We start from the raw sequence: 27,419 nt of genomic DNA, 5'->3' as shown, positions 1-27,419 counted from the left end.
CTAGGTGGCATTAAATATCTGGTGGAGGGTGTGATGTCCCACCACTGGCAACAGTAATCACGAAGCCTCAATCCTCACCAATAGCACCAGTGGGGGATGCACAATGGGAAGATGACAAGTTACACAAACAGTATTTCCAGACACAGCTCTCTGCATGAATTGCAATTTCAGAGCACACAGACAACAGTCAGTCCCTGGCGATTTCTCCCTCTGCCAGATCCCAAATACGACTCCCCACTGGCACAAACACAGAGATGAGATCTCAGCTGAGTGGCCAAGCCAAGACCTCCAGCACCCTCTCTGTCCAACCAGTGCTTTGTGTCCCTGCCCAAGTAGCCGACACTTTAAGGCCCTTTACTGCTACTTTAAGTGATTTCTGCATTTTACACTGTTTATTGCACTTTAAGTTACTAATTGTTGCAAATTGTTTCTGTAGGCTACACACTAAAGTGCGCTAGCCGATTTACAGCATTTATAGCATTTACTGTCTGTTTTCTCCTTATCTCTGTAATAAAACAAAAATCTCTTGTTTTCCCACTTTACTGAACTAGAGTAGTCCAGTTTCAGAGTTGCTAATCCCTGGGCTTTGTTTTTAGTTCCTGTTACTGATCCATTGCCTTATTAGGAAGGAGGGAAGTTTCTTTGCTTACCAGTGGGAGTGGGAAGCACTGAGCCCACTTTTTGTCCAATTTGGTGAAGTTTCAGCCAGAAACTAGTAGTCCATTGGTCGTTTTGGGCCAATTCCTAGCTCCTTTCAGCCCCCTGCTATAAAACACGCTAAACTGTACTGCTGATCTAACCAGCATATCCTATAACTGAAAAGTTCATCTCTACTTGATTCCCAAGTAGACTATTCTCTATCTGTAAAGCCTAGCACTTACTCCTACAGTACTTGCACCTTGATAAAGCACTCTTATTATAGATAGTACCCCACCAGCCCAAAACCCACTTCCCCCGGGGTCCTTTGAAAGTTCTTTATCTACTACTTCTAGTATGTCGAGGGATCAGTTGCTAGTGTCCTCTCCAGCTAACTGGTGAACCTGGGAATATTGAGGCAATGTTACAATTGCCTCATGTACACAGACAATCCTCTCCTTCTCCCACAAAACACAAATACATGCGAGAGATGCAACTATACGGCCAAACTGGAGGCTGAGCTCTCTCAACATAGGACTGGCAAGACCAGACAGGAGGAGAAGGCAACCACACACAATACATACCCAGTCACACATGGTACCATCACAACTTCAAATCATACACATACTCACACAGAGACATACTCGGAGGCTCTGGTCAAAAATTTACCAAAACAGCAGAGGCCACCAAAGCAGACACCCAAACAAATACCACCTCACGACCCAACACATGCAACACATAGACCACACAGTCAGAGTGTCAAACAGTCACAGCCCTTAAGGCCAAACAAAATGCCAGACACACTTGTCATTGGTGATTCCATAGTCAGACACACTGACGTCCGCTCACCAGACTGAGTAAGGAGAAGGTCACAGTAAGCTGCCTGTCGGGCGCTAGAATCCGCCACATAACGCAAGCACTCAGGTCTCTCAACAGCAGGTACAAGTACGACTCAGTCATTGTCCACGCTGGTGTCAACGACCTGAGACGCACCTCCTTGGACTACATGAAAAGGGACGGCGAGGAGCTCTCTGATTATGTAGCCCAAGCAGGTATGACCCTGACCTTGAGCAGTATCCTACCTTCACCTAGAATGATGCCACAATACAGTGATAAGATGATCAGCTTTAATAATTGGCTTAAATTCTGGTGTCATTCAAAGGGGATCCAATGTCTGTCTGCCTGGGATGACATGCTGGACAAGCCACGCTGCTTCAAGGGACGGCTTGCACCTGTCACCCCTGGGCTTCCGGATATTGGCAAAGGCTCTTGCCACCCCATAGTGCCTTTTTAGGCAAGGCTCCAATTCTAAACCTACCACCCTAGAACACCAAAAGGAAAAAACTAAGGGTAATGCTGCTCAATGCCAGAAGTCTCAATCTCAAGATGCACGACTCGAGGCCCTTCTCAATATGGAGAACATCAATGTCTGTGCTGTGACAGAAACCTGGTTCAAGGCTCCTGAGAGCACCCCAGCACTAACAGGTTTCACCTCATATCATAATGCGTTCCGCCCCAAAATCCGGACAACACCAAGAAAGGAGGGGTGTCCATATTCATAAAGGACACCCACACCTCAAGGTTGGTGGCAACGCACGATGCATCTGAGACCATCCAGGTGCAATTAACCATAGGCAAGACTGCTCTGCAATTTGTAGCATGTTACAGGCCACCCTCTCAAACTCAGGAACCTCACATGGCCTTCCTGAAAACATTGGAGGATAAATGTATCTCCAAACACCATCATACTAGGTGACTTCAACTACCCTAATATAGACTGGGAACACTACTCAAGCCCGAACACTCTAACCCAAAGATTCCTGGAGTTCATAAACTCAAATGCCATGGAACAACTAGTCACCATCCCCACAAGAGGTGAAAACATACTTGATCTCATCATCACGAACATGGGATCAAAATGTTCAATACCGAAGTATACCCCTCACTGGTGAGATCAGATCATAAACTAATCTCGCTGGAGGTCCTCATCCCGCCCCACCTGAAACAAAAAGACCACAGTGAAAAACTTCTCAAAAGCCGATTTCACACTTCTAAAAACTAGTGTGGTCTCCTTTAAGGCCCCTGAGCCAGTGGTAAACATTACTCAAACCGCTGAATCACTTACAAATGCCTTCTACCAGCACCTACAGGACTGCATGGATCAGGCAATCCCAAACAAAACTAAGACTCTCTGTACCAAAGGCAAGCGTCCAGTCTGGTGGACCCCAGCCATAAACAAGCTCTACAACAAAAGGAGGAAGCTACTACAAGATAGAGCAAAATCCTTGAAAGGTAAGACACCTTTGATCATTATAAGTAAAAACTAAGAGCTCTCATAAAATCATCCAAGGCAAATTTTGAGAGAAAAATCGCCAAGGACTCTAAAGACAATCATAAGGCCTTCTTTAGCTATGTTAGAAACCTAGGAGGAAACTCCCAGATATGCTCAGAATTAGTTCAAAATGATGTGAAAATTACTGAACCTACACACATTGCTAACATACTGGCTGACAGGTTCAGTGCAAACTTCTCCCCCCCCCAAAAGGAGAGATATCTATTCCAGAGGATTGTAGCCCCCAAACATCTCCAACGCCCAGGTGAGAACTGCCCTCACTAAGGCAAAAACACAGCATCCATGGGACCGGATGGTGTCCCCGGCTGTGTGCTTCATGAACTCAACGAGGAATTAAACCCACAGTTAGGACAGCTGTTTAATCTTAGCCTCACCTCAGGATACGCACCCAAGGAGTGGCGCACGGCGACTGTGGTCCCACTTCATAAGGGCGGTGCCTCCACAGACCCTGGAAATTACCGCCCCATTAGCTTGACAAGCCTTATCTGCAAAGCCATGGAGAGGATCATAATGGAACTCATAAATAAAGACATAGGGAACTTGCAGACTTTGGATCCAACCCAGTTTGGCTTTGTCAAAGGCAGATCCTGCCTCTTAAACTTGGTTGACTTTTTCAAGACAGTCACCAAGGCCATTGATGAGGGAAAGGCAGTCCATACAGCCTACCTCGACCTGGCAAAGGCCTTCGACACAATACCCCACTCAGGTATCATCGAAAAACTCATCAGCTTGAATGTAAACCCATACATCACAAGATGGGTTGCAAACTGGCTAGCGACAGAACCCACAGGGTCAGAGTTGCTGGAGCCATGTCAGACTCAAAGCCTGTCACAAGTGGTGTCCCACAGGGCTCAGTCCTGGGTCCACTCTTGTTCGGCATCTACTTTTCTGAAGTACAAGCAAACACAGGAGGGTTATGGCTGACAAAGTTTGCAGATGACTGCAAACTGGGCCATAGTCGAAAACACATCTGACACAGATATCCTCCAGAAGGGCCTCACAGAAACGGATAACTGGTGCCAGAGCCATGGCCTGAAGTTAAACGCCAAAAATGCATAGTCATACCCTTCGGGAAAAACAAGGTTACCCCTAGCTACAATATAGGTGACAATCCACTGAGCACAGAAAAGTCATCAGGGATCTGGGGACCCAAGTTGACAGTAGTCTTCGCTTTGACACTCATGTTGCTAAAGTAGTTAGGAAAACCTTCTATATCGCCCACCTGATCATGAAGGGATTCACATCTAGATCAAGGGAGGTCATCGTCCCCTGTACTCATCACTCATTAGACCTATGATTGAGTACAATGCCCGCTCGAATGTATCTGACCAGACACCTGATGCAGCTTGAAAGGCCCCAAAAGTTCCTCACCAAAAGGATAAAGGGTCTCAAAAATATGTCTTATGCTGCCCGACTGAAAGAACTCCAGCTTTATTCAGTCTCATACCGCTTGCTCAGAGGTGACCTGTGCCTGACATATAAGGCCATGTCAAACCCAGATTTGATGAATATGCTTCACCTCAAAAATCTAGATCCCTCAGAACCACAAGGGCGGAGACTTAAACCTTGACACGGTTATAAATAGAACGTGCTGGAGGGACAGATTCATCACCCAGAGACTCCCTATGCTGTGGAACAAAATCCCGGTACATGTGAGGCAGAGCACCTCGCTGGCCTTGTTCAAGAGGAATCTTGACCAATGGATGGGAGATCGCAGATATACCCCAGGGATTACTTCAGTGTCACTGCTTGACAGAGGCACAGAAAAATGATAGGCATAGTTTTTATTCAAACTAAAGGGGTGGCGAAAGCCACATAACTATGGGCTAGGCTTATAAATGCCCTTGGGCAGATAGCCTAGTATGAACCTATAAACCTATAAACCTAATCAGCCCAGGTCTATGTTACTTTGGGGGTAGATTAGCAGGACTGGTAGACTGGCATTGGACATAGGGTACTGGTGATGGCCATCTAAATAAAGCAACGTCACAGCACCACCAAAAAGAAGTTGCAACTTGGCAAACTGCAAGGAGTATATGAAAGCTTATCTGAAAATATGTAATTCATTCATTTCCCAGTATCTCTTATCTTAGTGAGTATCACAGGGAAACAGAACCAACACCACCAAGAAATGAGCAAAAGGCACAGATCAGTCCTATATGGAATACCAATCCAAGTTTACATACATGGTCACAATGCATGTACACGTATAGGTAATCTGGAGGATGGCCAGTTTACACTATTTAATTGTCTTTGGGATGCAATACAGGAGGAAGCAAAGGACTCTTAAAATCATAACTGGACACAATGAGGACATGCAAACCCTGTACAAAGCCACAATAGCCAGGAAATTAAATGAAGATCAAAACACTGTAGGGTAACAGTTCTAACCACTGTATCATTATGCTGGTCCTTCTGTAAAATGTCAGGATAATACAGTCACATTCTACAGAATTTATTTTTTCACTAGCTGTATTTAACTCACTAAAATTGCTTACTTAAGAAACTGGCTTCACATTCTTAACTTAAAAAGACAAAAGATTTCAGCCCAGTGGCAGAAACTGTCACTTGAAAAAAGCGCTGTCCTGATCTGCAACATTAAGAGCTTGAGTTGTGTTTACTGCTGCATATTGTTTTGTTCTGTTCATTTCATAGTGTGCTACTTATGGTTACTAGTTTGTTCTTATTTGACCGATGCAGAACTTCTGAAATCAAGAACTGAAATAGACACTATCCAAGGCCTAACCCAGCTGTATGACAAGATGGCTTTGAGCACTGTACCCTCCCATGGAACAGGAAGAGAAAGAAACAAGCTGTCCTACTGTGGTGGCTACTTGAATGTTCTTGCATTAAAACTGCACACAAATAATGGAAACAAATTTATTTAAAATATTTTAAGTAAAGTTTATTTTTATTTCATGTAGTTTTCAGATTTAAGTTTTACACAGGGTTAGTACCCTCCATTTTTAGTTAACTTTCATAGATTAAATTATGATTATACATACTGCAGCTTAGGCAGCACACAAGACTGGGTGGGGTAAGGGTTCAACTCCAGTACTGGGAGGAAAATACAGCACAGGTACCACGGAACACAAGTCCAATAATGGAGGGCACAGCAGAACTCTACATAGCATGCAGTATCAGGAGATTGGGGTACGATTTTATTATAGTGAAGCACTGCAGCTGAGACATGGTGGATCACAGCAGCAGATACACACATCCAACAATACGTAGCACTACAGCTTACAGGCTCCAGTAATAGGAGCACAAAGTCCACCACTAGATGAAAGTGCAATTTAAACAGCATGTATTTTAAGTAACATGCAAGATCACAGGGAAAACAGGAACAAGTCCAACACTAGGTGGCATTAAATATCTGGTGGAGGGTGTGATGTCCCACCACTGGCAACAGTAATCACGAAGCCTCAATCCTCACTAATAGCACCAGTGGGGGATGCACAATGGGAAGATGACAAGTTACACAAACAGTATTTCCAGACACAGCTCTCTGCATGAATTGCAATTTCAGAGCACACAGACAACAGTCAGTCCCTGGCCGATTTCTCCCTCTTTCGCCAGATCCCAAATACGACTCCCCACTGGCACAAACACAGAGATGAGATCTCAGCTGAGTGGCCAAGCCAAGACCTCCAGCACCCTCTCTGTCCAACCAGTGCTTTGTGTCCCTGCCCAAGTAGCCGACACTTTAAGGCCCTTAAAGAGAGCGATGTTACTATTAATCCGAATGGTAGTTTGACCAAGAGCAAGGCTATTAGGAGTGGCCCACTGTGTCGCCAAATAAATATGCAAGTACTCTTAGAACTTAAATAGGTCTCATAAATATCAGCTACAATGAAAGGTTTACATATATTTAATAATAAAAGAACAAGAAAATACTTGGTAAATAATCACAATTACATCAGAGTTCAAAATCACAGGAAATATTTAAAAGAACACTGCAGGACAGTCTCATATAAATCAAGAAAATATCTAAGCTATACGTTACTATATTCCTGACTATGTCCAAAGAGAAATTACTGTACCCTAGTTGACTTACTTACAGAGCAAGCAGGCAGATTTGGTAAGTGGATGTTCTTGTCAGGTCAAAGACAAATACAAAACGCCCAGTCTCCCTGTCTCTCTCAGAGTTCTTAAATTAATATTTCAAATATTACTGCTGGGGGCGGGGTAGCTTGCAGCATGACATCAATTCTTGTCATCTGCCTACCCCAGATGAAAACCCCCACTGTAACTGGTAGCATTTAGCATCTACCTGTGAAAATACATAGACTTTAGATTTGTTGGCAAATGGTAGAAGTCATAAAATAATTTACACTCCCTCACATTTAAAGACAATACAAAAAAAACTTCTAGTTCTAGACATTATGTCTCCTGTTGCACTGAAACTGAAAGATAACATCTCTTTTGTTTATGGCCTAGCCATAAAGAAACTTAGTTTCAACTATTCTTTTGAAGTTCTGCAAGTTAATCTCCCATGTTTCAGTCTTCCCTGTTAAAATATATACATCTATACAGGTACAACAGTGGGTATACATTTCTGCTCATTACTTTACAAAATATCTCTTTAGCACACGTCTGTACAATATGACATACAGTTCTAATACATCTGTAACAGAAGCATATAATTATGTTGATATTCACAAATGACATAACCATTTACAAAATTCCAGATACCTGGGCAGGCAGTATCTCCTTTTGCTACAGAGAAGGTCAGGGAGATCGGAAGAGGCACAAATCAAATGAAAATAATACAGCTTAAGTAAGAAGCAAGACTGGGGACAAAGATACAACTCTAACACTAAGTAGAAGTGAAGTTTAGACAGCATGCACAATTGGAAGGAGGTAGGTAGGGGAATAAATCTGACGCTATGTGGTAAAAGGGATTATGTAGTACATTGAATCAGTGTATGAGGATTAGTACTGGCACTATTTCAACATTGTATTTAGTTTTAATAGTTTTTACATTTTGGTTTTGTGTATTTTACTGTTTTATTCCAGTTTTACCATCTGTATTCTCTCTTCATATAATACTGCAAACATTTTGCCTGTGTTGTTTTTTTTATGTCAAGGATTCCATGTAGCATCACTCCCATTACATTTCAATGAATAAAGAAATCACAGAATCAACAGAAAGACGAAAAATGACTAAACTTCAGCTGTATGTAAACAACAAAAAGGTGTTTTTTGAAGGAAGCCAAGCCCTACTGCACCTATCCTTATGGTGGACCTCTCCTTATGGTGGAGTGAACCCCCAGTAACTAACATATAGCAACTCCAGTGCCACATAACCACTAAGAAACGGGGAAAAAAGTTTGAATCCCTGCTGGTTCACAATGCACAGCAGGGATGTTCTATGGAAAACACATTTGTGGGGTTCTTCAGGGATAAGGCATTAACAAAAACCTCATGTACTTTACACATAACCAAGTGTACAGAAATCAAAATAACCACTGGGAAATGTCAGCAATCGGCTTCCCTTGCAAGCTGCAAATGTGAAGCCATACACCTTTACTTTGTAATGCAGACTCATACTGCTGCCTCCAACACCAAACTATCACTTATCAAAAAACAAAGAAAGCTCTGTTTCATTTTCAGCTTTTGCCTTTACTGTAAAATGGACTTTGGGCCTTCAGTATGACAACCTTTCAGCATGTTGTACATCCAAGTATGCTGCATCCAGATCTAGGAGGCAGATATTTGTACAGTTCTATACGTCTTGGGCTGCATATGTCTAAAAATAAACTCACCTGGGTGAACTGAATTTGCCTACTTACACCCTTGAAAGGGTGTTGCATAAGACAGAAATGAACTGATAAGTTCCTAAGAGAGACAATTAAGGGATGGTGCTAAACAGCTTCTTTCAATTAGATCATAAATGATGACTCATTCATTTTCTGATTACCCAATAAATCCAATCCATGGTCAAAGGGGAGCTGAATTCTCTCCCAGTACTCTATGATCACAAGGCATAGAAACTAATTCTGAGTGCTAACCCATCACCATACACGCACATACGTACATATTATACACAAATTTCCAATTCTCCTAAGGAAAGTTTTTGCGAAATGGGAGAAAACTAAAGAACCTGATTAAAACCCACTCTGTATTTTTATATGGTTCTCATTTCTCTAATAATAGTACATAGAAACAAAGAAAAAGGAATAATTGCTACAGCAAGCTGTCAGCGTGTTAACTACACAAAGCAGATGTGCACACTTTTATAACTTATCCCTATGTTATACAAATTTGCCTTGCTCTGCACAACTGCTTTTTTATGTTAGTTGGTGTGCATGAGCGTGCACAACATAATTCTTCAGTAAGACAGAGCAGGACTGTATAAATGAGCAAAAGATCTGTACGATTTGCCAATTTTAAAAGTAATAGTAAAATATTTCAAGTGCTGGCCAGTACAGCTCTTTAGAATACACCAGTATTGGCTTGGCACTGTAATGGCAATTAATATGCTAGGTTTAGCGCTTTACATTAGTGCACTCAATAATAAGCCTGCTGTGGCAACTGGTGTCTCACTAAACAAAAGTCACTGTAAATTTGTTGTGATTTATAGCTTTCCATCACTTCATTCAGTAGTAAACCAGCCATAAAAAATGGCAGGGGCTTTTTTCCAAGCATCAAAATAAGACATTGTTTGGCAGTTACAAAGCTAGTGAAATGTGCTGCAAGTTTGTTTTCCGCCTCATTTCTTAAATGCAGTCATCCTGTGCCTCAATCCACTTTTTGCCTCCTTCATCCACAGCAGTTTAATCCAGTACAGCTAGTCATTAGCAGATAAAAGGCAATAGTGATTCATTTATCTGTTGGTAATACAAAGAATGGAATATTCTTTAGCCACACAATGTAGCATCCTTGACAACTGTATCAATATTAACTGTAAAGCACTAAAACCTAGCCAAGCAACCTTAAGCATACCACGACAGTATTAAATTTAATGCTGTTCCTCTGTGCAATATAGAGCATCTTACAAAACATTACATATTAGTTTGGGCATAGTAATTTTCCTCTGTATCAGACACAGAGGATCACCATGCTATGGAACAGGCTCCTCATCCATGTGAAGTACAGTCCATCCCTAACTCTAACCCTATTTAAGCATAAAGCTTTGACCAATGGACGGGAAATCAAAAATTCACCCTGGGTCTGGCTCCATGTCTCTGAAGACAGAGGTAGACAGTAACTATGGCCAAACTACCATGCCCCCCAACATAACCTTTTGAAACTTCCTAACCAACATATCCCCTCCTAATAAACACCCATAACACATACGGGCACATTTGAGTTGAGTGGCTAAGCTTATAAAGGCCTTGATGGTCGTTTGCATAGTATATACCTATGAACAAAACTAGTCATGCAATTAACTGCATCCTATGTCTATGCTAACGTAAATGTAATACTATCAAATCTACATTACTATATGTGTACATACAATGGACAGCAGTATAAAAATAGTTTTAAAAGGTTGTGGTGTTCTAGATTAATTTGCAGGTCAGAAGTATTCATGTCCACAATTTACAGCATTCCAAAGCAGTATTAAACGGAACCAAATGTGTTCTAAAATTAGCCTTACAACCTAGGGCAAGTCACATTACTACTATGTCTTAGTCTGCAGATTAGGACATCCTGTTACAGTACTAAACTGTCTCTAAAGCTCTGCAAAATCCTTAGTGCAACCTAAAGTACACAGTGCAAATTAGACTGACTAAAATGCTACAAAACAAAACTTGGCCCCACAGCTTACAGCATGCCATGCCACCAACGCTGTTCAGCCATGCAACATAAAGCATCCCGTGACACTACTGGCACAGTCTGAAATGTTACAGAATCAGCGGTGCAACCTAGCCCATCCCATTTTCATACTGAAGGGAAAGCAATCCTGCTCAGTTTGTGCATCTGGTAACATTTTTAACAGTAAACTTAGTAAACGATGTAAAAAAAACAAAACAGCCATGCGAGCTAAGGTGATCTGCAAGTGCACAAGAGAGCATCTCATGGCAGTAATGTATCCAGTCCAGTGTTGGTTTTTCTTTCGGCTTTTCCCGATTAGGGTTCACCACAGTGGAACTCCGGTCTGCTAATGCCCAATGCACTTCAAAAATCAGTCTTCAAAAACTAGGACATTCTCTTACAGTATTGCATTGAATCCAATTGTTTTTAACTGTGCAATATACAGCATTTCATGGCATCCCTAAACTGAATCCAAAGCATGAAAAATTTAATTACTCAAAACAATGCATCCCATGACAGTACAAAACTAAATCTACCGGTCTTCAATTGCACAAAATATGGCACAGGATTACAGTCTATACCACATCTTGTGAACTCCCTCACATTTTACTACTTATCTTTAACCACTAAACATCCAAGCTTATTCATCACTAAGAAACTATCTGACCAAAAATCCTTCTCAGTTCTATCCAACAAGAAAAATATAGAAATATTAACCCATAACAAGCTACTGGGGTTCACCATTAATGAAAATATAAAGTTTGATCACCACATAAAGCAGGCTGTAGAGAAACACCTCAAAAACTGGGAGTCCTCTAAAGAGACAATCCCTACCAAACAGAGCAAGCTAGGATAAGCATTACATCATCTTTCCTCATCCCTACACTCCTATATGCAGTCCCCATACCCGTGCTACAATAAAATTGCAAAATTTGCTTAATATCCATCATTATATGACACATCCCTGTCTCGTACTAAAGCGACTTCAGTGGCTGGAATTAAGGTACTATTAATCTGTTCACAGCTTGTCATGACACTATGAACTAGACAAATGTCCAAATCTAAACAATATTCTCCAACTATACAGTACCAAATGATCACCATACTCTTCTGACAAAATGTTGCTGTGTGTAAAATGTTGCTGTGTGTAACTAAATCAAAGGATAATGTGAAAGACTCCTTATACTCTTCATTCTCTCTCTAAAACCTGCAATTCCATTCCTCTCTCACTCTTACAGCATTAGAGAACAGCCTTTCAAACTAAAGATTCTCCTAAAATACTTGGCTATGCTCTTGCACCTCTCCTGGGATAACCTACATGCTGCCCCTCTCTCTCTCTCTCTCTCTCTCTCTCATCCTCTTTCCTAGGCCGCTCTACTCTTTCAATTGATTATACACACACATACATATGGGTTCACTTCTAAATCCCTACTCTCAAAATCTCTAAAATTCAAAATACTGAAACCAAAATCCCTAAAGCTCAAAATCTCTAATACTCAATACTGAAAACACACAGGATACCAACACTTACCATATTCCACCACAAGTACATACTAAAACAAATAAAACACAAACCATATTACCCCCCACACCCCCACAAGTACATACTAAAACAAATAAAACACAAACCATATTGCCCCCCACACCCCCTGCTACTTAAATATATCAACTCCAAGGTTGCACTTCAGTACACAAAGTGTAATCTCGGAGTTGATATATTTAAGTAGCACGGGGTGTGGGGGCACAACCCCCCACATGGGGGGGGGGTGCAGGGGAGCTTGCCCCGCTGCCTATACTTGAAGTGTAACATGTTTTTGTATGTGGTTCTGCTGCAGTATAGGTAGCGTTGCTGTACTGTGTTTTTTTTCGATATTTTGAGTTTCAGTATTTTGAGATTTTGTGAGTAGGGATTTAGAAGTGAATCTATATATATATATATATATATATATATATATATATATATATATATATATATATGCCTCTCTACTCACTAAATGGCTCTCATACTCTTGGTATAACCACCACAACCTGATCTACTCCTCTTTGTACTTCAAAGAACTTTCTATGCTTATTGTCAACCCTCACAATTAAAAAAAAAAAAAAAAAAAAAAAAAAATCTGCCATAACGCTTTGTAACGACCTGCATCACATCTCATTCATAATTTTTTTTTTATTTTTAAATTTAACAGTGTATGACATTTTTATTCTTCTGTGTACTACTTCTATTAGCAGGCGTAAAAATGGTTATTAAACTGAAACAGACAGACTGACCTGTTTTTATCATTAATTGTCTAAAATGCATTAGCTATTGTTTTACTGTTTACTCATTTCATTATGGATCTTTTCTCCCCAGGCATCTGCTGAAAATGTGCAGCTTGTCTACCTAGTTGGATCACCCCGCTAAACAAGTGCAATAAATACTAAATATAAAACATGAAACGCTTACTAATAGCTTACCAACAACTTTAACTAGCAAGTTCACAAATAGTTAAAATGTTTTACTTTATACCAAAAATATGTTCTTTTGATGAGTTAACATGATTCAGTCTCATTTAACAAAGATATAAGCTACAAAAGAAATTTAACACTGAAGGTGTGACAGATCTTTTCAGTGTGAAATTGCAATGGATATGGACCTTTTAACACTCATAATGAGGTATATTGGGGAGGTAAGCACATTGCAGTTTTTATTTTTGCTTCAAAAGCTCCCTTTTCACATAGCTTATGCAACATGACAAATCAAACAGCAATGACATCAAGTTGTACAGCTGTTTCTCCCCATCTATTGGACTTCTCTTAATATGGTAACTTGCAGTAAAATGTTAGTATATATTCCTTAACGGATTGCTTCCTTACCTAACCCAACTCTTACAAGCAATTGAGAGTGACTGGAAGGATGGTAACTGTAGATCATAGCATAAGAGTGTGCATGCCAAGTCTTTAAGAAGAATGCGAGACTGTACGTGTATATATATAAATCTTCTGACACGTGCCATTTTGAAGAAGCAGCCAGAGAGCAAACATGCATAGTCATAGATCTGTATACAAGTTACTTAGTAAGTATTTACAATAATGAGTTTGTACAAAATAAAGCTGCTTGAACAGAACCCACGAAGACTCTTTTCATGTCCCATACACGAAAGCGACATGGTGTCAGAATTGGAATCAGAAAGAGAAGAATGTTCAGAGCCATGAGATGCAAAGACAACAGTGAAGGTAAAACCGAGAGAAAAGAGCACAAACACAACCAGAAAGAATCAAAGATAATGAGAAATAACACAAATTATTTACTCAATACTAAAGATGAAAAAGGGGCATTACAAGGGCACAAACCACATTACAGGCAAGCGGAAATTATGAAAAGTTTATTATGTGCAAAGTGCAACTATTTCATGAAATTCAAAGTATAGTTATTTTGAAAAGTTCTTGTGCTGGGTGTGTCTATATGCAAAGTACCGCCATTACAGAGTGCTTCTTGTACTATAAAAAGAGTTGCCTAGCAAAGTACCACCATTCTGGGGACATTTCAGTGGGCTGTATGCAGTTATTCGCAAAGTGTAATTACTTCAAAAGCTATTGAGTTTTAGGCAATGGATATTTGATTTAATTTATTTGCATTGTGCAATTGCTTGGCATGTTTCTTACCCTGATAAGAGGCGTTTCTTGCAAAAGACAACATTAAAGAGTGTTACAGTGCTCATGAGTTATTCAGTCACATTGTAAAGTTCTCAAATGTTTCTTAAAGTGACGACTTTAGCAAGTGATGGTAAATGATTTTAGCATTTCTGCCTTTCCTTATAATATTCTGAAAGTACCAAAATGCTCGAGAAGATTATTTTGCAAAGTCCGGTTATTTTGAAAGTACTGCGAGTTTATTTGCATAATTCTGAAAAGTCCAACAAAAGTATAAGTTCAGAGTACAAAGGCAATGGACAAGTTCTGTTTATGCCAGAAACGTATGTATATGTGCATGTGTGTATATTCATGCTTATTCACAAAACGCTTCGCTGGTATGTGTTAATATGGCAGACGGATTTTGAAAGCCCCTACCACTTGTGTTCAGTCAGAATATTGCAGAGAATTGGAGAATATTTGAGCAAGAGTAAGATATTTTCATACAAGCAGCTTATGCAGATAGAGATGCACACACCAGGGCATTCATTTTGGTAAACCTAACAGGGTGTCAGGCCAAAGAAAGAAAGAGAGCATTCGTTTGTGTATGCACCAGCAGTATATGAAGGAGAAGGTGCAGACCGCCATATTGTTGTACAAGCCGAGTCAAAGGAAGACCCCGAGTGTTTGAAGCGCAAGTTCAGAAAAATGTGTAAACCCCCAGATGAATATTATACTAGAGAGGCATTTGTTTTACACAAGAAATCAGAAACCAGGGGAAACATTTGCAGCTTATATAAGTGACTTCAGAAACAGAGCTAAAACATGTCAGTTTGGTGATTTAAAAGATGAGCTGATTAAGGACAGGCTTGTATGTGGTATTAACAGTGCTGCTGTGAGAAAGATTTTACTTCATAACAGTGACTTAACGTTGAGCAAGGTCATAGAGATTTGTCAACTCTATGAGGTGACAGAAAAACACACAAGTATGCTTGCGAGCGACAAGGGCATGGTTTCAGTTGGATCCAGAGCACATGTAGATAGTGTTTACAACAGCAGGCCTAAGCATGTGGCAGCTGCAGGGTTTCCAAAGACGCCCAAGGTTTCCAGAAAGTTCTAAGAAAGGTGCAGGCTCCAGCACCAGCTCAGTGCAGTACAAGCATGAATCAGCAAAATCCAAATATAGCTTTATTGTTAACTGTCACAATTGTGATGTGAATCATGACTCTAAAAGAGAGAAGTACTTAGCATATGGTCAGCAATGTCACAAGTGTAAAAAACAAACTTATTAACAAGAAGTGAAGTATTTTGTACTGTCCAGATTAATAGAAGATCCCCAGAGCTCAAAGTATTCACTGGCTCAAAGTGTAATGTTATATCAGCAGATACATTTGCACGAGTAAGAACTAACGAGCAACTCAATGTAATCAGTAGTGAGAGACTTGCTGCTTTTGGGGGGGAGGGGTAAAAAATTTCAAACCAAAGGTTCAGTGACACTTTCATGTTATTTGGCAGAAAACTGTTATAACTTGTTATTCTACATAGTCCAAAGACCAGTGCAATCTTTACTGGGTCTCAAAAATAGTTTAAGAATGAATCTGCTTTCTTTTGCTAAAGTTGTTTCATCATGTGAGTGAAGTTCCGAGTTCTAATTTCTCCAAAGCCATTTAGATTATGCTGATGTTTTCGATGACTAATTGGGCAAAGTTCCAGTTGTGTATTCCAGGAAGTTAGACCCAGAGGTCACTCCAGTAGTCAGACTAGCAAGAAGAGTTCCGATAGCTATGCAAGATAAAGTTACAGCTCAGCTGGATACAATGGTGCAGCAAGGTGTAATTTGTCCAGTCACAGAACCAACTGAATGGGTGTCATCCATGGTAGCCGCTCACAGAAAAAGGCTCAAACGAAATCAGAATATGCACTGACTCAAGAGATTTGAATAAAGCATTAAAGACCGTATCATCAAATGCGCACAATCGAAGACATTGCAGCTCTAATATCAAATGCCACTTCATTTTCTATTTTAGATGCAAAGAATTCATTTTGGCAAGTGTTGCTTGATTGCAAACCCTCATTTCCAACTACTTTTGGTACTCTGTTTTGCAGATACAGATTCACAAGGATGCCATTTGGAATAAATTCTGCAAGTGAAGTTTTTCAGCATGCAATGGAGCAAATTATTTCAGGCTATCCATGTGCCATAACAGTAGACAATCCATTGGTTAGAGGCAATGGTGAATCAGAGCATGACAGAAACCTCAAGAAAGTTCTAGACACAGCATGTAAAGTAAACTTGAAGCTCAACCCTCTGAAGAGAAACTTCAGACTTCCAGAAGTTACATACATAGGTCATTTGTTTACAAGTACAGGCTTGAGACCTGACCCAACCAAGCAAGCAGCTATTCTAGAAAAGGTCAGCATCAGATAATGTACAAGCTTTACAGCATTTTCTGGGCATGGTCAACTATTTAGACAAATTTATACCAGACTTCAGTGAGTTGACAGCACCTTTAAGAGAGCTCACACACAAAAATGTTGCATGGTCATGGTTGGAACAGCACCAGAAGGCATTTGAAGATCTAAAGCAGAAAATTGCCACCCCACCTACATTAAGATACAATGATGTAAATAAACCAGTTACTCTTTTCCTGTAATGCTTCAAAATTTGGTCTAGGTACAGTCATAGGGCAGACCAGTACCCCTATGCATCTAGAACACTAACCCAAACTGAGATGCAGTATGCTCAACCAGAAAGAGCAGTTGCCTATGCATCTAGAACACTAACCCAAACGGAGATGCAGTATGCTCAAATTCGGAAAGAGCTTTTGACAATAGTATTTGCATGTTTCAAGCTTCATGATTATATTTATGGTTGTGCTGTTCGGACTGAAACCAATCATCAACTTTTAGTTACTATTCTAAAGAAGCCTATGCATTCCATTCCAGTGAGATTACAAAGAATGATGCTCAAATTGCAAAAGTACAATTTCAAATTGGTCTACACTAAAGGCAATCTGGCTAATATCAAGATCACCTAGAAATTCAATAGAACAGCTTGGCGCAGAAACGTTTGACTATGAAGTGATGGCAGTGCATAATTTTTTCATCACTAGACTAGACCAGTTAAGAGATCACATTCAGACTGATCCAATTTCACAGAAACTCAATTACTATATTAATGTCAGATGGTCGTCAAAGCAATTAGTGTATCACCTGAAGTGCAAAAGTATTTTCCTTACACAGATGAACTGTTGATGGAAGATGGCATTACTTTCAAAGGTCCTAAAATTGTTGTTTCTGCTTCCTTACAACAAGAATACATCCAGATTTTGCATCATGGTCACCCAGGGCCCACATCCGCTAAGCAAGAGAATTAGTACTTTAGCCATCATTACCAAAAGACATTGATAGAGTTCTTTCTTCTTGTTCAGTAAGCAACAGTACTAGATCGCATTTGCAAAGAGAACCACTTCAGCCAAGTCCAGTTCCTGAACTACCTTGGTCTACTGTAGCAACTGACATCTTTGAGTGGAGCAATCAACACTACTTAGTTTTGGTAGACTGTTATTCGAATTGGTTTGAGATTGGTCTACTACCTAACCTAACATCCACTGTTGTTATTACTAAGTTGCAGAGTCACTTCCCAGTTAGTCCACACAAATTTTTTTCTGACAATTGTACTCAACTTACTAGCCAGCTGTTTCACAAATTTGTGAAAGAATGAGACTTTGTACATGTCACTAGTAGTCCTGAATATCCTCAGTCCAATGGTCTAGCTGAACGTGCAGTGCAGAGTGCAAAGCAATTACTTGAAAGGTCAAAGCATGACAATACTGATGTATTCCTGAATCTACTTAATCTCAGAAACATACCCATGATGATATACTTGGCTCACCGGCTCAAAGACTGTTTTCCAGGCAAACTAGAAATGCTACCTATTTCTTCAAGTTTGCTGCAGCCTAATTCCAAGAACAATAAAACCATCAAGGCTCAATTGTTTAAGAAGCATAATATGCAGAAAACTAGCCATGACAGATCGAGATTACTTTATCCGTTGAGGGAAGGAGAGACAGTACGAATTCAGAGAACAAAAGGTTTTGCTCGAACAGGACGGATTACAGGCATCTATGCTGAGCAGAGATCGTACTTGGTAAATTCCAAAGGTGTGGAGTACAGGAGACATCGAAGACATCTTCCTGTACCAGAATCATCACCCCAGTCACAACATTGCTTCTGTGATGCAAATCGTAAACCTGAGAATGAATCAGACACTGTTTCCAGAGCAGAATGTATTTCAAATTCTGATCCCATTCCGGTAACTGATTCAAACATTCCACAGGTTAATCATTCCAAATAAACTGTCCCAGCTGCTAATTCAAACCCCTGTTTTATGTCACCTTATGGTCAGACATCTAAGCCGAACGTAAAATACACAGCAACTTACATGTATATATAGTGATTGTATTTACATGTATACATAGTGTTGTATAATGCATGATTGTTGAGCTGTAATTTCTGCATACCGAATGGCCTCATAACACTTGTTCTCAATTTCAAAGAGGAAGGATATATAGTATAGCATAAGAGTGCCCATGATATGTCTTTAAGAAGCATGCCAGGCTGTACGTGCGCGAATATAAATATCCTGACACGTATAGTGCCATTTTCGAGAAGCAGCAAGAGAGAGAACATGCATTGCTATTGTCACTGATCTGTCGCAAATTTGTAAGTCTTTAAAATAATATTTGTGATTGTACAAGCTGCTTGAACAGAACCCACGAATACTTTTTTTTTTTTTGTGTCCCATACATGAATGCGACAGTAACCCTTTCACTATGTAACCATAGTTTCAGGTGTTTAACAGGAACTAATTCGCCGAAGTTTAATACAGCGTCATCAACGGTGTACGTTTCAGTGTAAAAGTTACTGCATACCAGCCCTGCAATCAAGACCTGCGCGAATGTTACAACTATTGTAATAGCAGGCATAAGGTCCAAAATAACTAAAGAATTCTAACAATTTTTCAATTTACAGTTAATGAACAGCGGCTCTGCAACCATCGGTTCTGATTTTTCTAACTACGTCTAAAGAGAGAAGACAGCAAGTTTTGTAAGAAAAACGTTGTACAGCACACAGCAAATAATTCTTAACTGTAACACAAAATACCCAACATTAAAAAAGTACATATCTGCATCAATGATCTACATTTATCAAATACATCATTTATGGAAAGAGCGGAGACAAACGGACTTTGTCGGTTGCTTTTTCATACTTTCTCCAGGCAAGAGAAATGACACATGAATAAGTAACTAGGCTACTGTAACAAGTAAACAAACCAGTTAAAAACAGTCTAATAAAATATCCTGAAGAATGTACATTGTTAAGCTAAAATATTACCAAGATGAATGTCTTTTTCTTGCAGTACGAACAGGAGAATTGTTGCTTTTCAACACGTGTTGTAAATTACTAGGTCTAGATTTAAGAAATATGCATGATTACTGACCCTATTTGCAGTTCCACTGTAATCCTTTCTTCCTAGACTACACGCCTTGTGGCCTATAAACTTTGACCTATTACATTGATGACTTCGTGCAACTTCCGGTGATTCGGATTTTTTTTTTAAACTGTGTAATACGTAATATAGGATGTATAGTTAACGAAACTAAAAGCTGTATTGTTAATGTTAAGTGTTCGTTGATAGCTTGTTAGTTATACTTTATATACTAAGAAGATGAAGCTGCAAGTAGTAAAAGATAATAATCGAACCTGATGCAAAATAAATATTTTGTTTGTAATCTTGGTCTGTGTATAATATTTCTTAAAGAGTTTATTTGTATATTGTACATTAAATTATTTTCACATTTAACTGTCCAGGCATGGTGAGCACACACTTCATTCGTATGGACTTACAACCGAAGCAGATAACTTTTAACTATTTTATTTCTTCCAGGAAACCGTGAATGTTTTCTAAGACGTTTTTGTTATTTTGAATCTTCGCGTTTGTTGGATCATATGCATATAGGTTTGTTTGTGGTAGTGGTAAAGTCAAAAGACTTGTACTTGGTTGTTTGTGACAGTAATCAAGGTTTTGAAGCTGTCCCACTGATGAGTCGCAGTAAATGTTTTTGAAGGTTTTATTAGATACGTCGCATGACTTTAGTGGAACCCGGTTATGGAGTTACGGGCGTAAACTTATTTTGATTTTGTAAAATTTCTCTTTCAAATAGTTGTATGCATCTTCTCCCCACCTGCACAACCTAATGCAGGTATGCAGCGACAGACTGCATCCATGTTCTGTATGGTGTTTGTATTTTCTGTAGTAGAAAGGTGGGAAGCTAGGGTTGTAAGCTGTGTTGAGAGCCTGGTGATGGTTACCTGTGTTTGGAGATATTTGATTGTTGATTGATATCGTGGGAACAGTTTGATCATTTTCTATGAATGGATGTGTATGATGGAGCCCAATCTGTGTTATAAACAGTATTTTTTGTCTGTTTTATATTTACATTTGTTTGACAACTGTTTTAAGGGGGAGCCTAATGTATTAAGTTTTTATTGGTTCGATTATAGGTAAGTGTACTTGCTAAAAGTATTGTGAGTGAAGTACTGGATCCTTTGATACTCTTTACTTGTGCAAGGTAATCAGGATTTCAGCACTTTTTTTAGTTATATAAATACATTGCTTCTTAAGTCTGCTTGTTAATTAGTGAAAACAAGTGTCCTGAATGGCATTAAGGATGTTCATAATAATTTCATTTGCAGTAATAATTTTGATGTAGACTGCAGTTTATTCCAGTTTACTAGATTGGATTATTGTAAGCAGGATCACTTTGTTGTGGAAGAAGTTTTGCCCACTACTTATTGTGGGAGTTCAGCAGTATTCGACCAAGTGGTGGTTGTCACTAACCATGTTTGAGTATAGCAGCAATATATTTGAATGTATAATTTATTTCTAGAGTTTTGGACTGTTTGTATATTGCCAGTCATTGTGGTATGTTTGTACACTGCCAGTCAGTTTTCTGATATTGGAGTCTCTGTTACTGAGTACAACTCATTTTGAGTTAAGTTCATAGCTGTGGGTGGGGTTTTGCTTTTTTTCCCCAATTGGTAACGCAAATAGTTAAGGTATGTGTTACCAGTCCGGGTCCATTTGTTTTGTAGTGAATGTTAGGGTTAATTTCCAAGAGTGTTTTAAAGATGCTGGAAGGTTTGTTGTTGGCTTTCACTATATATATGTATTGGTACAAAATGTCACAGGACAACTGATTGATGTTTAGTGAGATTTGGCAGAAATCTGTCACTGCTTTCTTAATGCGAAAGTTAGGAATACAGTGCGCTGTTGTCTGGCCTGTCTCGCTGGACCTTGTATACTGTTGTTGAAATAGATGTGTTTACCCAGCTTTCAGATATTGGCATGTATGTTGAGTTATTTATTTGTCATTTATTTATTGTTTTTGTTTTATTTTCTATATACATGCATTATTTGGGTAAGCCAGCTGGACCCAAGTGTCCCTTTTCAGGGGATGACAAGGAGCACCATCCGGTCAAATGATTTGCTAAGTGTCACCTAACAGGCAAGTGGAGGTAGATGGAACACCCAGCAGGCAAATGAGGGTGGAAGGAATCAAACAATATACTTTTTTGTCTATAGGAAGTAGTTCATTAACACAGAAGAGCCGTAATCCTGTGCACTGAGTTATGTTGTATTGTCCAAGTATTAGGTAGTACTGCCTCATTTTGTGCTTTTCCTGTATTGATGTTTGCAGTTTTTAATCCTTTGAGACTTTTTTGGACATGTCAGGTTTCAGCATTTTTTAAGGGGTGAGAATGGCATGTGTATTTAGGGTTTCCATTTAATAAAATGTCATTTGCTGGCAGTAATTTGTGCCATGAGAGTTACTCTGAGTATGCATTTATTATCATTGTTGTTATAAGCTTTTATTATATATTTGGATGGGCAGGGTTATCCAATTCACGTGACCTGTTTTCAGGTGAAACCCAAAGTGGTTGTGGCTGTAACAGTACCAGCAGCTGTTTCTGCTGGAACTTTGTTTTTTTCTGGTGTCAGCGATTCCTTTTGTAAATTTTTCCATCTTCCCTCATGGCCAGCAAATGATCTTGATTCAGTTGCTATATGAACAGCTATAGCTTCAAGGTATAAACTTTCCCAAATTTATAGCATTGGCAGTCTTCTGCAATTTCTGTCATACCATTTATGTTTCTGGTAATTTCTTTTCAGCGTTTACTTTACTTTGTATTAATTTTCAGGAATTAATATTTCGACTGAAGTAGGTAATTTTGCTTTTTGGGGGTTTGTTCATTAACAGTTGAGTTGATGAGCAGTGAAGTATTCCTACATTTCTCTACTTTCCAGAACTTTGACATGACCTTCATTACAGATTTTGCTACTTCATTTTTTGGATAATTGTTTTTATTTGTCCCTTTTTATTGCAATCAAATGGAAAATATGAACAGCCATTCACAAAAGTGAACCAGTTTCAGAGATGACATCAGATATTGAAAATATAGTCTTTACTGCACTAATTATACTTGTACTGGGTTTGTCAGTTTGATAATTTCTAGAACTTGAAATGGAAATCGGTCCAGATAAGACATGTGGCTTGTTTAAATTGGAACACATCACTGCCTGTTAAATAATGCAGAGGAAAAAGGCCAGCTACTTGTGCGTTTAATAGCCATCCACTTTACTTTGAGTGTTTTTTTCCCCATGAGATTTCATTAACTATACCCCTATCCTACTATTACAAATGTTTTACCTGTAGTTTTCCACTTTCTGTATTTGTTTTTGTATTTACTTTAAAGTACATTTAAAGTTATTTTTCTCCTTTTTCTTTCAACTGCTCCCATTGGGGGTCGCCACAGCGGGTCATCTCTTTCCATGTCTTCCTGTCCTCTGTGTCTTGCTCTGTCACACCAACTACCTGCATGTCCTGTCTCACCATATCCATAAACCTTATCTTAGACCTTCATCTTTTCCTCTTACTTGACAGCTCCATCCTTAGCATCCTTTTCCCAATATAGCCTGCACCCCCTCTTCAGCACATGTCCAAACCAATGCAATCTTGCCTCTCTGGCTTTGTTTCCAAATCGTCCAACCTGACCTGACCCTCTAATATACCGATTCCTAATCCTGTCCATCCTCGTCACACCTAATGCAAATCTTTATCTTTAGGTGTGCTACCTCCAGCTCTGACTCCTGCTTTTTTTTTTCCAGTGCCACCGTCTCCATCCTATATAAAATAGCTGATTTCACTACCATCTTGTAGACCTTCCCTTTCACTCTTACTGTTACACGTCTGTCACCAATCACTCGTGACCTGCTTCTCCACCGACTCCACCCTGCCTGTACTCTCTTCACCTCTCTTCCACACTCACCAGTTCTCTGAACTGTTGATCCCAAGTATTTAAACTCCTCCACCTTCACCAACTGAACTCCCTACATCCTCACCATTCCTCTGTTCTCCGTCTCATTCACACACGTATATTCTGTCTTAATCTTGCTGACCTTCATTCCTCTCCTCTCTAGAGCATATCTCTACATCTCCAGGTATCCTCAACCTGATTCCTACTCTTACTACAGATCACAGTGCCATCTGCAAACATCCTAATCCACAGGGACTCCTGTCTGATCTCATCTGTCAACCTGTCCATCATCATTGCAAATAAGAAGGGGCTTAGAGCTGATCTTTGAGATAATCCCACCTCCACCTTAAACACATCCATCACTCCTACCGCAGACCTCACCACTCTCACATCACCCTCCTACATATCCTGTGCCACTCTTCTCTGCCAACCCCGACTTCCTTATACAATACCATGACTCCTCTCTAGGCACCCTGTCATATTTTTTCTCTATAAGTGCACAAAGATAATGCAACTCCTTCTGACATTCTCTGTACTTCTCCATAAATATTCTCAGAGCAGACATCGCATCTGTAGTGCTCTTTCCCAGCATGAAACCACACTGCTGCTCACTTATCATCACCTCCCTTCTTAACCTAGCTTTCACTATTCTTTCCCATAACTTCATGCTGTGGCTGATCAATTGTATCCCTTTGTAGTTACTATAGCTCTGCACAACACCCTTATTCTTAAAAAAAACAGTACCAAACACTTCTCTACTCCTCAGGCATCCTCTCACTTTCCAAGATTTCATTAAACAATCTAATTAAAAACCCCACTGCCATCTTTCCTAAACACCTCCATGATTTCACAGATATGTCATCTGGACTAACAGCCTTTCCATTCTTCATCCTCTTCATAGCTGTCCTTACGTCCTCCTTGGTAATCCATTGCACTTCTTGATTCACTATACCCACAGCATCCAACCTTCTCTTTGTCTTATTCTCTTCATTCATCAGCCCCTCAAAGTACTCTTTCCATCTGCTCTACACACTCTCCTCGGTTGTGAGGTACGTTTCCCTCATTATCCTTTATCACTCTTATCTGCTACACATCTTTCCCAGCTTGGTCCCTCTGTCTGGCCAATCAGTACAGATCCTTTTCTTCATCTGTAGTGTCTAGTCTTTCATACAACTCTCCATACGCCTCAACCTTAGCCGCCTCTCTCTTCACCATGCACCTCATCTCCTTGTACTCCTGCCTACTTTTTTCATCTCTCTGACAATCCCACTTCTTCTTCCCCAACCTCTTTCTCTGTATACTTTCCTGTACTTCGTTCCACCACCAGGTCTATTTGTCCTCCATCCCCTGTCCAGATGTCACACCAAGCACCTTTCTAGCTGTTTCCCTTACCAACTCTGCTGTAGTTACACAGCTATCCAGTAACTCTTCCCAGCCACCCAGTGCCTTGTTAATCTAGATGATGATCTAGAACTCCTCCATGTCCAATTTATCATTAACACATTGCCTTATCAAACCATAATTTCCCCCTAGGGGACTTCTACTACCTCTCCAGCAAATGAAACAAGAAATAAGTACACACTGCTGAAGGTAGTCATGCCAAAAAAAGAACCAAAGTAGAAAACAATGCAGATGTACCACCATAGACACAAAATTTATGATTTAATAAAACTCTTAAAAGACAAAACAAACGAAGAGAACGTAGGATACACGCTTTTGGTAAAACCTTCAGATCCTTTATTCACTCCCATCAAGGCTAAACTTTTAAACAGTGTTCCACCAATCATGCTGTTCAGGGGTGGTTCCTCTTCCATGGCTAATGGAGACAGGTCCCTCTGGCAGTAGGCCTCCAAAGTTGCAAGTAGCAGGTATGCTTATTCCCTCTTATTGTTTCTACTTTTTATGTTTATGCTCCGTTCTTTCGGAATGGGTTTTAGAAGTACCATTCTATTAATGCCCAGTGGTTTATCTGCTCTCAGTTCCATAATCCACTTGTTCTTTTCCAGCTCTTTTCTGTTTCTCATGTCACTTCCCCTTGGGCTTTCCTTCAGCTTCATTAGAGCCATAACTTTGAAACTGATTTTCTTCTGCCCTAATATGCTGATACAGAGCATTTGTTGCTACTTGATTTCTTATGTCTGATAGATGGTGTAAAATCCGTTCCTTAAAAACCCCATTTGTTTTACCTACGTATTAGGAAGAGCATGCATCGCAGATGGCTAAATACACAATGTTCTTGTTGGTACATGTGGCATAACCGTGAAAGGAATAACTCTTCTTGGTGACTGGGTGTTCAAATCTATTGTGTGTCCGTATAAAAAGGCAGGCTTTGAAAAAAACACATTTCCATATCTTTACGTTGGCTCCATGTAGTATATCTGCTAATAGTAAGGCCATCATGTTGACACAATAAGCGCTTCAGATTCTTCTTATTCTGAAATACAAAGCTAGGTTTATCCCCCACTATGTTTCGTAATTTCTCATATGAAGTTAGGACTGGCCAAAACTTCATAATAGTATTACAAATGAATCCATTATCTGTGCTGTAAGTCAATGTGTACCTCAAATTAGCTGAAGGCCTATTATCTTGTGGTTGTCTGGTCTGTTCATGCCTCCTATTAGAATATAGGGAATACCCCTTCTGACTTGCATGGCTTCTTCTTTACTCATTTTGGTATCTTCTTCCTTATATCCTCTTCTCTTGAGAGTGTTCACAAGAGTTTCATTTTCTTTTAAGATGTCCCTAGAACATAATTTGGAGATACGTGTGACCTGATTTCCCACTAAATTCCAAAAGATGTGCCTTGGGTGCATGTTGGTCTGATGTAGCAAATGGTTTCTCCATGTAAGTTTCCTGAAGATCATGGTTTCTATCCCTTTACCCGGGTTCAGGCAAAGTTTCACATCAAGGAACTCTGTCTCCCTTTCTGAGAATTTTAAGTCAAATCTCAAAAAACTGGTTGTGTGAGAAAGAAACGTGACAAATTCCCGTAGACTAGTGGCATCTCCTTTCCATAGGAGAAATACATCATCCACAAATCACATATAGAATATTATGTGGGCGGTGCAGTGGTGCAGCGGTTAATGCTGTCGCCTCACAGCAAGAGGTTCTCCGGTTTGATTCTCGGCTGGGGTGCCTTTTGTGTGGAGTTTGCATGTTGTCCCTACGTTCGTGTGGGTTTCCTCCGGATACACCGGTTTGCTCCCACATTCTAAAGACATGCTTCTGGAGCATTTCTCCCCGGGCCTCCACTGAAAACAGGATCTGTGGAACCTAGTCGGACTTTCCCGGTCAACAAATGTTAAATAAAATTAAAAAAAAAAAAATCTGATCTTTCCATAAGTTGCGTACATGTAGAGCCCATTCTTTTTCCCATTGTACCAAGACTATATTTGAATAACTGTTGGCACATTGGGTGCCCATGGCAACCCCCATTTTTGCCAATAGTGAGTGTCGCCATATAGGAAGATGTCAGGAAGAACATGATTCTAATAAAGAAAAGGGAACTGAAGCCTCAACATCTAAAGAAGACATTTCTCATATGGAAACTACCTCAGTAGCTACTAGACCCAAAGAAGGGGTTCAGCATTTACCTATTTTAGAAAATCTCTCTTTTTTATTACAGAGCAGCAACATACATACGCCGAGATCAGACAGCAGGGAAAGGAAAAAATG

General features: G+C 39.8%; 1 protein-coding gene across 3 annotated transcripts in view; it reads right to left on the bottom strand.

Moving 5' to 3' along the window:
- The window catches only part of ERGIC2 (ERGIC and golgi 2), a 646,362-nt gene extending 626,404 nt beyond the window's left edge, over positions 1-19,958 (bottom strand). For 2 of the 3 annotated variants that reach the window (XM_044088197.1, XM_044088200.1), the window contains exon 1: positions 19,760-19,916. The gene's annotated coding sequence lies outside the window, so the exon portion shown is untranslated. Of the gene's footprint in view, positions 1-19,759 lie in introns of all 3 variants that reach the window. The other variant, XM_044088198.1, reaches the window with a different exon arrangement.
- Between the last annotated feature and the right edge of the window lie 7,461 nt (positions 19,959-27,419).

Source organism: Protopterus annectens, chromosome 11.part0, assembly GCF_019279795.1.
Source record: "Protopterus annectens isolate FY-2018-M chromosome 11.part0, PAN1.0, whole genome shotgun sequence".
NCBI classification, from domain to species: domain Eukaryota; kingdom Metazoa; phylum Chordata; order Ceratodontiformes; family Protopteridae; genus Protopterus; species Protopterus annectens.
This window is presented reverse-complemented; position numbering and strand designations above follow the sequence as displayed.